This window comes from Miniopterus natalensis, chromosome 2 (genome assembly GCF_054644295.1).
Source record: "Miniopterus natalensis isolate mMinNat1 chromosome 2, mMinNat1.hap1, whole genome shotgun sequence".
In the NCBI taxonomy this organism is placed as follows: domain Eukaryota; kingdom Metazoa; phylum Chordata; class Mammalia; order Chiroptera; family Miniopteridae; genus Miniopterus; species Miniopterus natalensis.
Window position 1 is genome coordinate 106,205,462 of NC_142082.1, and position 15,371 is coordinate 106,220,832.

Consider the following 15,371-nt stretch of genomic DNA (forward strand, 5'->3'; position numbering starts at 1 on the left):
TGAAACAACCAATTATTTTGAAAACTGGTAAATAAAAGGAATAAACCAAGCAATATCCAGGCTTTTCTATATAAATTGGACCACTGGATAACAAAACAGTTTATAAGGGACAGTATCTCTTTATAGAAGTATGTCAGTTAATAAATGAAGACAGAATAACATAATAATACCACCATTTTTCAATCTTTAATTGATCAACAGCTAACATCACAAAAAAAAGAAAGAAAGAAAGAAAGAAAGAAAGAAAGAAAGAAAGAAAGAAAGAAAGAAAGAAAGAAAGAAAGAAAGAAAGAAAGAAAGAAAGAAAAAGAAAAAATAGACAACCAGACATTGTTTACCTCCTGATGGAAGAACCTCGCAAAGTATTTGTTGCCCCTCCATTTCTAACCCAAATCTGATCAAGCCTTTAGTTAGTTAGTTAGTCCTCGCCTGAGGATATTTTCTCCATTGCTCCTCAGAGAGAGTGGGAGGGAGGGAAGAGGAAGGAGAGAGACATGGATGTGAGACACATCAACTGGCTGCCTACTGGTTCCCTCCCGCACGTCACCCGACTGGGGGCAGGGAGTGAACCTACAACCCAGGTGCATGCCCTTGGCCAGGAATTGAACCCACAACCCTTCAGTGCGAGGGCCAGTGCTCTAACCACTGACCCACACTGGCCAGAGCTGATCAAGCTTTTAGATCAAACTACTAATTTACAGTAAATACAGAGAACAGAGGAACATGTTAGACAACTTCATAGAAGCAAAATCCAAAATATGGGAAAACGACCTTGTTTCTTCAATAAATAAACTGCAAGGGAGGAAAAAAAGAGATAAAAGGGGAAACCAAAGTTCAAAGAAAGCCAGGAAACAAATTTAAAAATCATAAAGTAGGACTTTATTTGGATCCTGGTTCAAACAAACACACTGTAAAAAAAAATACATGAGATAACTGGAATTTTGGAATACTAGAGTATTTGATAATATTAAAGAACAATTGTGTGAAGTGGTTGGTGTGATCATGGTATTATGTTATGCATGTGTGTTTTTAAGAGACCTTATCTTTTTTTTTTTAAATATATCTTTATGGATTTCAGAGAGAGGAAGGGAGAGGCAGAACTGAAACATCAATGATAAGAGAGTCATCATTGATCAGCTGCCTCCTGCATGTCCCCGCCTGGGGATCGAGCCCACAACCGGGGCATGTGCCCTGACCGGGAATCAAACCTCGATCTCCTGGATCCTAGGTCGATGCTCAACCGCTGAGCCACGCCTGGCCAGGCAAGAGACCTTATCTTTTACAGATATATACTGAAGTGTTCAGGGATGAAATTATATGATGTGTAGGATTTGCTTCAAAATAGTAAGGAAGGGGGAAAAGCAGGTGGAATATATGTGACACAAGGTTGGTCATGAGTTACTAAACAGTGAATTTGGTGATGGGTACAAGAAGGCTCACTACACTATTCTCTTGACTTCTGCATATGTTTACAAGTTTCCATAATAGAAAATTTTCCTAAAATCTACTTCATGGGTTTGTAATAAGTACTATATAAGAAAATGTATAAAGAGTGTTTATCACCATGGCTGAGAGTCCCCAAACATTGTTTTTTATTTTTATATTCCCTTTCAATTAACCACACCTAAAAGAAGTACATTATTTAGATCAATATCCATGGCTCACATGACTTTGTCCACATAGTAGAAATTTATTGAAACTTCAAGTTTATAGGAAATGCCAACTTATCATGTAGCAGGAGAGTCAACAATCCCAAATGCCTCCCTACCACTTCTAGTAAATATGATCGTCTTTTTCTCACCTTATAGAAATACTTGAGATCATTTATTCATTATTTTTCATTCATTTATCATGTGTCAGATAGTAGGTTCTGGGGATGCAAATATTAACACAGTGGACCTTGACTGATTGAATGCATCACTAGATGAATATTTTTTAGCGCCAAATGAATTCAAGAAGAAGTGCTAAGCACATGTTACTGATACTAACTCAGTAATCATTAACTCCCGTCCTAAAAGCTAACTCTGCTGGGCGTATGAAATTGAGTAGCACTATGGTACTTACCCTTACATTTATTAAAAAACTGATAGAGCACAAAAACCCAAATAACCAAGAACTGGAAGCTGAATGTCCTAAGAAATCCCAAATGATTCAGTCACCAAGGTGGAGAAAGTATGTCTAGGGTATGGTGAGTAGTCAGTTTGACTGAAGATTTAAGTAGTTGGGCAGGGCTGGAAACTAAGGCTGGAATGGCACACTAAATCAATATGTGAAGAACTCGAGGTTAGGTTAAGGCATCTGAATTCTATTAGGCAGCAACAGAGAGTCATGTTACTGAGCAGGAAATGACATGATTAGGGCTATCATTTTGAAAGATTCCACTTGCAGCAAGTGGCAGAGTCAATGGATACTCACAGAAGATCGATTCAAGCCTAAACTTTATCTCCCATCTCAAAGCACACTAGTACATACATGTGAACAAGCTTAATGACTAACAGGTTTACAACACCTGAGATGGACTTTAACTTTTGGAGATCTAGCTGCAGAGTAAAGCTTTACCTTCTCAGCACCTCCAGACCAGGCCTGAACCACCTCTGAGAAAACCGCCTGCCACGGCCAAGAGCAAGGCTTAGAAAACTTTTTCCATAGAGTCAGATAGTAACTGTTTCAGGCTGTGCAGGCCATATGGTCTCTGTTGCAACTATTCAACTCACTAAAGCAACCATCGACAATACATAAATGAAGGAGCTCGGCTGTATTCTAATAATATTTGGACCTGGGCTATAATTTAGTACTTCTGAGTTTGGAGCCTCTTCCCAGAGCCCAAGTGATCAATGCAGACTCAGACCAGCTCCAACACCTTCCAGAAATCCAAAGACAGCAAAGACTAAGAAGGCTTCTTCAAAAGTATAATCCCGCCTGGTAGATGTGGCTCAGTGGTTGAGCACTGACCCATGCACCAAGTGGTCACCTTTTCCATTTCCAGTCAGGGCACATGTCTGGGTTTCAGGCTCAATCCCCAGTGGGGGGCGCGCAGGAGGCAGCCAGTCGATGCTTCTTTCTCATCGATGTTTCTGTCTCTCTGTCTCTTCTCCCTTCCTCTCTCTCTAAAATCAATAAAAGCATATTTGGGGGGAAAAAGTATAATCCCCCCAGACCTGAAGTCCATCCGCCTACTGGAACTAATGAGATTGTCTGCCTGATCCTGTAAGAGCTAAACCCATACTGCTATTATCCTTGCTTACCACTCAAGATATAGCATATCCCTCTAGGCATCTACTCTTGCCCACACCCTGCACCTTTGATCCTTCTACCTTATCTGCCTAGAAGGGATGCTCACCTCTTAGCTCACATCAACACCACCTCCTCAGAGAGGTTTTTCCTGGCCCTCCAACCTGTAGAAGCTCCTCACTAGACATTCACTATTACTTTCCCCTATTTTCCATTCTTCCAGCACTTACCGACTATCTGAAATTAGCTTATCTGTTTATTCTATGTCTCCCCCCACTAAAATGTAAGTTCCATGAGACTGGAAAACTTGTCCACCTCATTCACTACTGCAGTTCTGGACTAGAGCAGGTATTCAGTACATACGCATTCAAAGAATGAATAAATGAATGAGTCACCATAGTTGCTGTGTTTCCTCCTACCCCAGATCTACTCCTCTGCCTCCACCCCTCTCAAACCTCTCCAAGAGGCCCTTTGAAAAGTCTCCCCATGACGCAAATTTCCCTCTGTCCTCAATGCTTCACTGAATGTCCTTTTCACCTCCTTTCCTTGATGGAAACCTAAGGCCTTGGTTTCTCCTGTGTGCACTCAAGTGGAGGCTGCTGGTTTTCTTCTGTCCTGCACACCTCAGGGTCAGGCACTGCACCCCCATCACTTCCAGTCTTGTTGACACACTTTCTCCCCAGTCCCACTGCCACCCACTCCCTCACTGGGCAAGCCTCTGCTCATCCAGGTGAGCCTAGATACCATTACTCTAAGTCCAGATGACGTCCCCCCCCCCCCCAGAGGGTTCTCGCGGTTTCCTGTTCTTCACTTATGAGAGCATTTTCCACACTGTATTGCAACTGTTAACTTAATTATCTGAGTTTTCCTTCATCCCCCTCTGTGGGGGAAGGAACTTGTCACAGTGTCTGCACATAATAGGATTTCAACAAATATGTATTAACTTAAAACATTCAGAAGCTACTCCAACAGGAAGAGAGACTAAACACTGTGAGACCCAACAGGAAGCCGCTGTCAGAGAACCAGTGAGAAGTAGGAAGGCTCTAGACTGGGGGTATGGTGGGAATGAAGCGGAGCACGGGACATGATGCCCCATATTTGTCAATGACTCATAATCTTCCTCCCAAGAATTCTCCTCCTCCCCTCTGTTCTCCATCTCATCAGCTGCCACCAGCACCCATCCCAGCTACTGAAGCCAGAAACCTAGGGAACCTCTACACTCACTCCACTCCATCTAATCAGAGACCAAAACCTCATGTCCAGCCCCTCCTCTCTGTCCCCCTGCTACCATCTTAGTTCAGACCACCATCATCTCTCATTCTACCTGCTTCAAGCAACTCTTAACTGGCCATCAGCCTTCAGGTTGGCCCTTCCTACATCCCTACTCTATCCATCCTGTCCATAGCTAGAAGAGCAAATTTCTTAAGAGTGCAAACCCAATTGTGTTATTCTTATGGTTAAACCCTTATGATGGTCCCTCATTTGCTTCATGGTTCTAGTCCAGGCTCCTCAGCATGGCAGCCAAGGACAGCCCCCCATGATCCACTAACTCCCCATGTCTTTTCTCCTGCTCCCTCCCTAGCACCCTGTGTCATGCTCACCCTGGTTACCCAGCCTGGCAATGTACACTGAAAAAACACACACAAAGAAACTATCATTTTTCAAGACCCAGTTTAAGTATCTCCTCCTATAAGGCTTTTTGGATGTCCCTCTTCCCACCACTCCTCGCAGTCCCCTGAAGAGCCTACTATTTGGCTCTTTGTGTGTCCATGGTTATCTCACTCTTATACACCATGGGAAGACTCATATCTCAGTCAGCATTGCATTCCCCAGTGCCCAATACAAAGCCTGACACATAGTGGGCCCTCAGTGGGCCCAATGAAAAAACCTACAGGAATTCTAGAAGCACTGAGGTTACCCTTGTGTGGCAGAGGAAATTATATGCTGCTCTATTCTGGCAACATGAGGCATTGTCTTAACCACAGACACCTCTCTTCCTTGACCTTTGCCCCACCAAAAAAAGTGGTGGAAGGGAAAGCAGTAAAAGGAGTTGATGGAGAATAAGGGAACTGATGAGCTGTCTAGAGACAAATTGGATCAAGGTGATGGTGGGACACCTTTGTCAGCTCCCATATGTGTCCATGCAAAGTAGGGTGCACAAGCCAGGCAGTGCTTCAAAAGGAGGGGCACATCCTTAGAGTGAGTCTGTTCTCCGCCACTGAACTGTAAACTCTTTGGATTATATCTTAATTGTTTCTCATTCTATGCTGTTGTAATTGCCTTGTTACTATTACTGATGCTTTCATTTATTTTAGTAGGTGATTGCTAATTTTTTCCTTCATTGTTGTAAAACATTTGTGTTCTTGTACAGGGCAAGGCAAAAAAGTAGGTTTACAGTTATTCGTATGGAAAATAATACAGTAATTAATAATAATACAAGAATAAACTCTGTTTTGCATACTCACAACTATAAACCTACTTTTGCCCCACACTGTATATTAAGACTCTGAATTGACCACTAACTTGTGATTTTAATTCAACTTTGTACTGGTAGGAGGTTGTCTCTGATGTTCAGTGTTCCTTAACTTTCTGCCAAAGTCCAAATACCAATTAAGATTCCCCTATTCCCACTCCTTCCCCTCGCTTCAGCAAATCATGTGACATAATGCGCCACCTCCTGGTGAAGAGAAGCATTATCTCAGCTCCTACGGGGGGGCTGCAGGTCTAATTGTATTTTGACATGTGGAAAATTGTCTAATTTCTAACATGGGAAATGGATTTAGGGAAGGAGTTTGAGAGTGGAGACAGAGGTTTATGAGTGACGTGGTGAGTTAAAAACTCAGAGCAGCTAAGAGAGCCATTTGCAAAGATCACCTATTATTCATCTTTGAGTCCTTAGTGTTTACCACACATGGTACTCGATAAACATCTGATGTCTTCAAAAACAGAGGGGAGCACATGAAAAAAGCAAAAGGGACTAGGGTCCAGAGGCTCATCTTTTTATAGTGTAGAAAATTAGAGCTGTCTGATAACATCTGCCCTAAATTTAAGAATCCATCCCACCAGGAAGGAAATGCCTTTTTCAATTAACAAATCATCTTTCCTGGGCTCCAAAGAAGTCCTCCTTTTTTTCATATTTAGTTCCTGTCCACTTAGCCTTTCCCTGAAGGGTTAACTGAACACTATTGGAAGGGCACCATAAACATTGTCTTCATGTAAAACAGGGGTGGGGGACCTTTTTTCTGCCATACAAACTTAAAAATTAGCTATGAAAAAAGCTCCTAGATTTATTGAATTTCTAATCCCACCTGCAGTTGCCCTGGCAGGGCCAGACCAGATGATCTCTTGGGCCAGACGTTCCCCATCCAATTGTGAAACAATACCAGCCCTCCAGTGGTTGACAATGTTTGGTGAGACATGGTACAGATGAAGAAAGATTGCTCCCATCCTTGAGAAGTTTGTAATCTCATTCGAGACAAGGTATCCATATGCACTGGCTTCTCCAGAATGATTAGAGGACCATGTAATGTATAATAAAATAATCGCTGGGCACTGAAAATGTGTGGCATAGAAAAGAAGTGTTTTCATTTAGGTGGAACTGTCAGGGAGGAGGCTGGGTCTGAACTGTCCTAAGCTAAGTAGAAGTAGGAGAGAGGATGGAAAATTCATTGTATGAAGGTCTGGTGGCATCCTGAGTCTCAGGGACAGGGTTGTCATCAGAGCTCCAGAGGTGGGGAGACACAGTGTGAAGCAGGTAGTCAGCCAGCCTGCCCACATTCTCCCTGTTGAGACCTGTGCCACCAGGGCAGGGACAGCAAAGCAGACAACAGCTCCCAGCTCACAGTATACTTTGGCCTCCTGTGCAAGAGTCTCCCCCTCCCTCTGGCAACAAACCCCATGCCCATGCAGAGTGAGAGGGTGAAAGGCTGGTAGGCTAAAGTGCTGACCAGGCCGACGGTGCCATCTCAATACCATTAGTGAGACCAGTTCCAGTTTGGAGGTGAGGAGTGGGGCATGTTGGGCAGTCCAGTGAACCAGAAGGTCCCAAAGGAATGAGGTGGCCTTGACCTCCCAGACTCCCCACCCCTCATTAACAGAATCAGCTCAGTCTGAACTGCAACACTGTTCTAAAATAATAACAGACGGCATGCCAGGTTTGCCTTCCTGTCAGAACTGAGTGAAAGGGGCTGGAGAGTCTCTTTCCCCCATGCTTGTTTCATCCCAGTCCGGCCACCCCCACCCCCACCCCCATACTTCTGATGAACAGCCCAAACACGCCATCATCTAAGTGGTTTCTTACCAGCTCAAGCCCAAATTTCTCTGCTTCCAAAATCTAGTACTCTCCACCTGATAATCTCATGTCCCACCCCTCCAACAAACTCTACGCCATCTAAGACTCCTCTACTTTCTGTGCCATGGATGCTCATGTCCACCTTGGGGTGGCTTTCTTGTACTGTTGCCACCATCTGAAAGACCCTGCTCCCTCCACTCAGAACAAGAGGGTAGAAACAAAACAACACAGGACTCAGGAGCAAAGAAGCTAGCTTCATATCATTCCATAAACACGAGTGTCCGTACACTGCTAACACATTACTACGAACTTGGCTTAAATAAAATTAGTTTCTTATTTTACAGTAACTGAGGTTGGAAGTCCAAAATCAATCTTACTGGGGTAAAATCAAGCTGTCAGCTGAGCTGTGTTCCTTCCGGAGGCTCCAAGAAAAATTTGTTTCCTTACCTTTTCCAGATTCTAGAGACTGCTTGTATTCTGTGGCGTATGGCCCCACAGCACACTGACTTCTGCTGCCGTTGTCACATCTCCATCTCCGATGTTGACCCTTCTACTTCCCTCTTACAAAGATCCTTGTGATTAAATTGGACCCACTAGGATAATCTCCCTATTTCGAGATCCAAGGTCACATTTCATATTCTCAGGATTGGGACATGGACATCTCTAGAGGGCCTCTATTCAACTTACCTCCATGCCACACACACGCACGTGCACGTGCAGACACACACATGCATACATATACCTCTCACAAGTCAATAGCAAAGCAATCTGACTTTCTTAATAGGTGAAAGATATGAAGAGACTCTTCACCAAAGAAGATACACAAAATGGCAAGTAAGTACACAAAAAGATGCTCAACATCATCATTCATTAGGGAAATAAGAATTAAAACCACAATATTTCACTGCATACCCACTAGAATGGTTAAAAGACTATTCCATATTGGCAAGGATGCAGAGCAAATATAACTCTCGCGTACTGCTGGTGGAAATACGAAGTGGTACAGCCAATTTAGAAAACAATTTAGCAGTTCTTTATAAAGTGAAACATATACTTACCACATGACCTAGCAATCCTGCTCCTAATGAGAACACGAAGAGAAAGAAAAACATGTTTCCAAAGATTTGTACAAGAATGTTCCAGCAGCCTCATTCCTAGTAGCCGCAGGTTGGCAACAACCCAAATGTCCTTCAGCTGGTAAACAGATAAACAAACTGTGGCATATCCATACAATGGAATACTATTCAGCAATAAGAAAAAGAACAATCCCTGGCCAGTATGGCTCAGTTGGTTGAGCGTCATCACCTGGTCATCATTCGGTCCAGTGCAGGAGGTAACTGATCAATGTTTTGCTTTCACGGCGATATTTCTCTGTCTCTTTCCCTCTCCGTTCCTCTCTCTGAAACCAATTTTTAAAAAATTCTTTTCTAAAAGAAAAGAAAAAAAGTACAAATTACTGATACACACAACAAAGATAAATCTTAAAAGCTTATGTTAAATGAAAGAAGCCAGACACAAAAGATATACTATATAATTCTCTTATATGAAATTCTAGAAAAGGGCAAACTATAAGTCAGAGAAAGATTAGTGGCTACCAGGAGCCAGGGAAGGGTCTGATGGGACTGAAAAGTGAACTCTTAGGGACAATGCAAAGGTGCTGTAGAGCGGTGGTTGTGGCGGCTGCACAGCTGGGCACATTTATCAAAACTCATTGAACTACACACTTAACATTGGTGAATTTAGCACATGTAAATTATATCTCAATAAAACTGGAATTAAAACTCAATTGCACGAGAGAGAGAAAACTTGGAGAATAAAAATGGAGAAAGACAAATGTTTTCAAGCAGCAGCGGAAACAGGGAGAGGCATGCCGTGGGAAGGATACGGTGATTCGGGGTTGGGAGAACCCACCAGGAAGAGTGGGCTTGTTTGCCTCAATGTTCAGAGAAAGAGCAGGTGACAAATGTCAGAAATACACTTCTTTCGTTAAAAGAAACAGAAAAGGAGAAAAAAAGAAAAAGAAAGCTAAGAACCAGGCAGATAAACAAACAAAAGAATGCAAGTATCTAAAAGACTGACGGAAATCCAGGAGCAGATAAGGTGTCCACAGGAATTCTTCAAGCATTACACATGCATAAAAACGAAATGCCACCCATTCTTTCAGACATTTCAAATACTTGTGAACTAAGAAGGGAAGAGACAGACAAAAAGTAGACTAGTGACTGTCAGGGGCTGGAAGCCTGGGAAGGTTAAGAAATTATATCTAAACGGTACAGGGTTTCAACAGCCCAAGCACCCATCAGTAGATGAGTGGATAAAAAAGCTGTGGCACATTTACACCATGGAATACTACGCAGCTGTAAAACAGAAGGAAATCTTACCCTTTGGGACAGCATGGATGGAACTGGAGAGTATTGTGCTAAGTGAAATAAGCCAGTCAGAGAAAGACAAATACCACATGATCTCAGTCATATGTGGAATATAATGAACAAAATGAACTGATGAACAAAATAGATCCAGAGACATAGAAGCATGGAACAGACTGAGGGATCTCAGAGGAAGGTGGGGGGTAGGGGAGTTGGATGAGGAGAGATTAATCAAAGAACTTATATGCTTATATACATAAGCTATGGACAGAGACATTGGTATGGGGAAGGCCTGGGGGTGGGGTAGATGTGGGGTGGAGGGGATCAATGGGGGAAAAAGGGGGACATCCATAATGCTTTCAACAATAAAGATAAATAAATAAATGGTCTAGGTTTCTTTATGCGGTGATGAAAATATTCTAAATTTGATTGTGGTGATGGTTGCACAACTCTGCGGACATACTAAAAGCCATTGAATTGTATACTTTATTATTTATTTATTTTAAATATATTTTTATTGATTTCAGAGAGAGGAAGGGAGAGGGAGAGAGATAGAAATATCAATGATGAAAGAGAGTTACTGATCCGTTGCTTCCTGCATGCCCCCTGCTGAGGATCAAGCCCAAAACCCGGGCATGTGCCCCGACCGGGAATCGAACCTCAATCTCCTGGATCAAAGGTTGATGCTCAACCCCTGAGCTATGCAGGCCGGGCTGAATTGTACACTTTAAATGGGTAAATTAGCCCAGCCGGGCGTGGCTCAGTGGTTGAGCATCGACCTAGGATCCAGGCAATCAGGGTTCGATTCCTGGTCGGGGCACATGCCCGGGTTGCGGGCTGGATCCCCAGTAGGGGACGTGCAGGAGGCAGCTGATCAATGACTCTCTCATCATTAACGTTTCTCTCTGTCTCCCTCTCTCTTCCTCTCTCTGAAATCAATAAAGATATATTTTAAAAAAGAAAAAAGAAAATTAACTTTTGAAAATAGCAAAACCAGAAATACCTAAGAATAAACCAAATAAAAGATGTGCAAAACCTCTATGCTGAAAAATATAAAACATAAAGCATTGCTGAGAAAAAATAAAGAATATCTAAGTAAGTGGAGGCATATATCATATTCTTGGATTAGAAGACTGTGTTTAAGATGTCAAATCTCCCTAATTTGATGTATAAGTTCAATGGAATCCCAATCAAAATACCAGCATTTTTTAAGACATTGACAAAGTGATTCTAAAATGTGTACAAAAAAATTTTTTTAAAAGCTAGAAAACCCAAGGCAATCTTTTTTTTTTTTTTAATCGTCACCCAAGGATATTTTTTCCATTGCTTTTCAGAGTGGAAGGGAGAGAGAAAGAGAGATATCAATGTGAGAGAGACACATCAATTGGTTGCCTCCCCCACACTCCCTGGCCTGGGCTGGGGCTGGAGCCTGCAACCGAAGTATGTGCCCTTGGCCGGAACCACACCCGAGAGCCCTCAGTCCGTGGGCCGACGCTCTCACCACAGAGCCAAACCTGCTAGGGCATGCCAAGGCAATCGTAAAACAGAAGAGCAAAGCTGGAGGACTCACACTACCAGATATCAAAACTTATTTTAAAGCTACAGCAACTAAGATACTATTAGCACAGGAACAGATTACAGACCACTGGAACAAAAGAGAGTCCACAAATAAGACATTAAATACATAGTCACACCTGACAGATGACAAAGGAGCCATCACAGCTCAGTGAGGGAAGGTGGTCTTTCAATAAATGGTGTTGGGTCAATTGTACATCCATCCATGAAAAAGTAAACCTTGCCCTGGCTGGGTGGTTCAGTTGGTTGGAGGATAATCTCATACACCAAAGAGTTGCGGGTTCAATTCCCTGTCAGGACACATACCTAGGTTTTGAGTTCAATCCCAGGTCGGGGTTCCTATGGAAGGAAACTGACCAATGTTTCTGTCACATATTGATGTTTCTCTCTCTCCCCCTTCCTCCCTCCCTTCCACTCTCTAAACACTCAATGGAAAAAATATCCTCGGATGAGGATTAACAAAAAAATTAATTAATTAACTTGAGATGGATCACAAATCTAAATGTGAAAGATACAACAAAAAAGTTTCTAGAGTTTAAAAAACAAAAAGGAAACTATCTTTACCACCATAGGATAGGCAAAAATGTTTTAAACAAGACACACACAAAATCACTACTTTTCATCTCAGATGACATGATCATCCATGTAGAAAATCCAAAATAATCAACAAAAAAACCCCTAATGGAATGGATAAGGAATCATAGCAAGGTTGCAGGATATAGGTTTATATGCAAAAGTCCATTGCTTTCCCATATACCAGCAATGAAAGTGAAATTTCAAATTAAAAACAATATACCACCCTAGCCAGTTTTGCTCAGTGGTTAGAGCCTCGGCCTGTGGACTGAAGGCTTCGAGGCTCAATTCCAACCAAGGGCAAGTACCTCGGTTGCAGGCTTGCCCCCACTGGGGTGTAGAAGGCAACTAATTGATGTGTCTCTCTCACATCAATGTTTCTTTCTCTTTCTTTCTCCTCCCCCCCCACTCTCTCTGAAAAGCAGTGGAAAAAATATCCTCAGGTGAGGATTAATAACACACAGAAGAAAAACAGACCATTTACATTAGCAACCCTCCCCTCAGTAAATGAAATACTTAAGTATAAATCTAACAAAATATGTACAAGATCTATATGAGGAAAACTACAAAACTCTGATGAAGGAAATCAAAGAATTAAATAAACCGGACAGTCCACATTCGATGGGTAGGAAGATTCAATGTTGTCAAGATGTCAGTTCTTCCAAACTTGATTTATAGGTTCAATGCAATCCAAATCAAAATCCCAGCAAGTTATTTTGTGGTTATCAACAAACTTCTAAAGTTTACATGCAGAGTCAAAAGACCAAGAATGGCCAATACAGTATTGATGGAGAAAAACAAAAGTCGGAGCATTAATATTACCTGACTTCAAGACTTACCATAAAGTGACAGTAATTAAGAGGTGTGGAACTGGTGAAAGAATAAATAAATCAATGTAACAGAAAAGACAGGCTAGAAACAGTCACCTAAATATAGTCAATTGATCTTTGACAAAGGAACAAAGGGAGTACAATGGAGCAAAGATAGTCTTATGAATAAATGGTGCGGGAACAACTGGACATCCACAAACAAAAAATATGAATATAGATAAAGACCTTACTACCTTGCCCAAGGACCCATGAAGGGTTCAATGCTGAAGTTGAGATTTGAACCCAGGTAAACCCAATCCAGTGCCCATGAGCTTAACCTTTATACTATGTAGATCTCCACTATGTAAATCTCTATGTAGACCTCACATAGAGGTTTACTATTTTCAAATGTATGAAAATGGAGCTGTCATCACTAAAATACATAAATAAATAAATGTTTTATGAAATGTGAAGTAGCTGTTTTGGTCAGTGGTATAGTTTGTGTTTTCTCAGTCAATAGACACCAAACATAGCAAGAAATTACATGAGGATCCTTAACAATTTTGGTATTACTTTTTTTAAAATTGATTTTGAGAGAGAGGAAAGGAGAGAGAAACATCAGTGTGAGAGAGAAACGACGATTGGTTGCCTCCCACACGTGCCCCTACCAGGGATCAAACCAGAAACCTGGGTATGTGCCCTGACCAGGAATCGAACCCACCACCTTCTGGTGTATGGGACGATGCTCCAACCAACTCAGTCACACCATCCAGGGCTCTGGTATTACATTTTTGACACAAATCATAATGGTAATGTTCTAATTCCTAGGTTGGGTGGTATATTACCAAGGTTCATTACATTGGTATGTTACATAACGTGTGTGTACATGTATATACACACACACATACTCACCCCACATTCTTTTAAATGATCCAAATATTATATAATTTTAAAAAATGTTTAAGAGCACTGGCAGTCTAAGAAGAAAAAATAGCAATTTTAAAAAACAAAGGGTTTTCATGTGTGAAGGATGGGCCTAGCATTAGGGAGATGAACCAGATGAGCTCAGGAAGGCTCATTTTGGCAATAACAAAACTTCTAACCTCAGCATGAGTCATTTAGAGTGTAGTGGATGATTTAAAAAAAAAAAAAAAGTGTGCTCTCTTTCTCCAGCAAAAGGGGAAATTTTCAGAAGGATTTTACATGACTGAATGATACTGAATTAAAATAATTACATTCTTAAATATCTTTGATGAGAATAGTAATTCAAATGGGCTAGAAAAGGGGTAAGGAAGAAGAGAGAAAGAAAAAAACACATCTGTACACTTTCTACATGAATATGTGTATTTACAATCAGAAGACTACAACATAAATAACCAGAAAAAAATTTAGAAACAGTAAGATCCTGCTCTGAGATTGAAGAACCCAATGCCTACTGCCCCTCCTCTCTCCCGTCCATCTCCCAGCCCCCTCACCTACTGACTCACTGAATGGGGAAAAGAACTTTTTTGCTGGAAACCTTTTCTTCTTGTCCTTCCCCTTTCCCTTCCACTCTGTCTTTCCTCCCTTACAGACCTTTATATTCTTAGCCCTCTGTCCCCATCTCCACCATAGCACTTATCACATTAGAATGAGGACCATAATTTATTAACCATCTGCTTGAAGGTGAGCACCATGCTTCAGAGCTGACATACATTTTCCTCTTCTTTAACCATCACAACTACCCTCATCAACAGATGTCCCTATCCCCATAACCTGCCCCAAATCAAATGGTTAGTGCATGTGCGACCCAACTCATCTTACACCAACGGATAGTCTCTTTCTACCACTATTAACTTGTGTGTTTATGCAATGACAGGCACAGCTTAAGTGCCCAATTAGTATATGCTGACAGGAATTAAAAGACATAGACTTATGCCGTTTGCTTCCAATTTTAAAAAAAAGATGCAGAAAGGCATTACTCTAAAGGTGAACTTTTCTCTTCTATCCTAACTTGTTCTGCCAAATAATATACAATGGCCTTAGCATTAAAAGAAACTAGCACATGCTGAGATTAAGCAGGTGCATAAGCCAACAGCAAAATAACTGCCAAACCAGCAAGCCAGTACCCAATCCTCCATCCCTGCTTCCTGGAGTTTTGGAGGGTTCGGGCACTGTTACTTCTTACCCTACTAAGGAAAGTGTAGGAAAGAAATAGATTTACCCCTACTGAGTCAACCTTCTCCCCCCAATATCCTCCAAAGGTCTCCCCAGTCATCTAATAAGAAATGTCTCAGTTGTGGCTAAAGTCATTTGCTGTAAATTGCTGGAGAAGACTATTTTATTTCTTCTACATCTCCTTCCAGTAGAGTTTGATTAGAAAGGACTATGATGAATTATTAAATTATGTTAAGGTATTGAAATTTCATCTGTAACAGACCTTTTGGTTGCCTACCTAAATAGGACAGTTTGTGTACAATAGCTAAGTGCCAGGCCCATAGCCAGGGCTCAAAAAAAGTTTTTATTATTGGAATACAAATTCATATA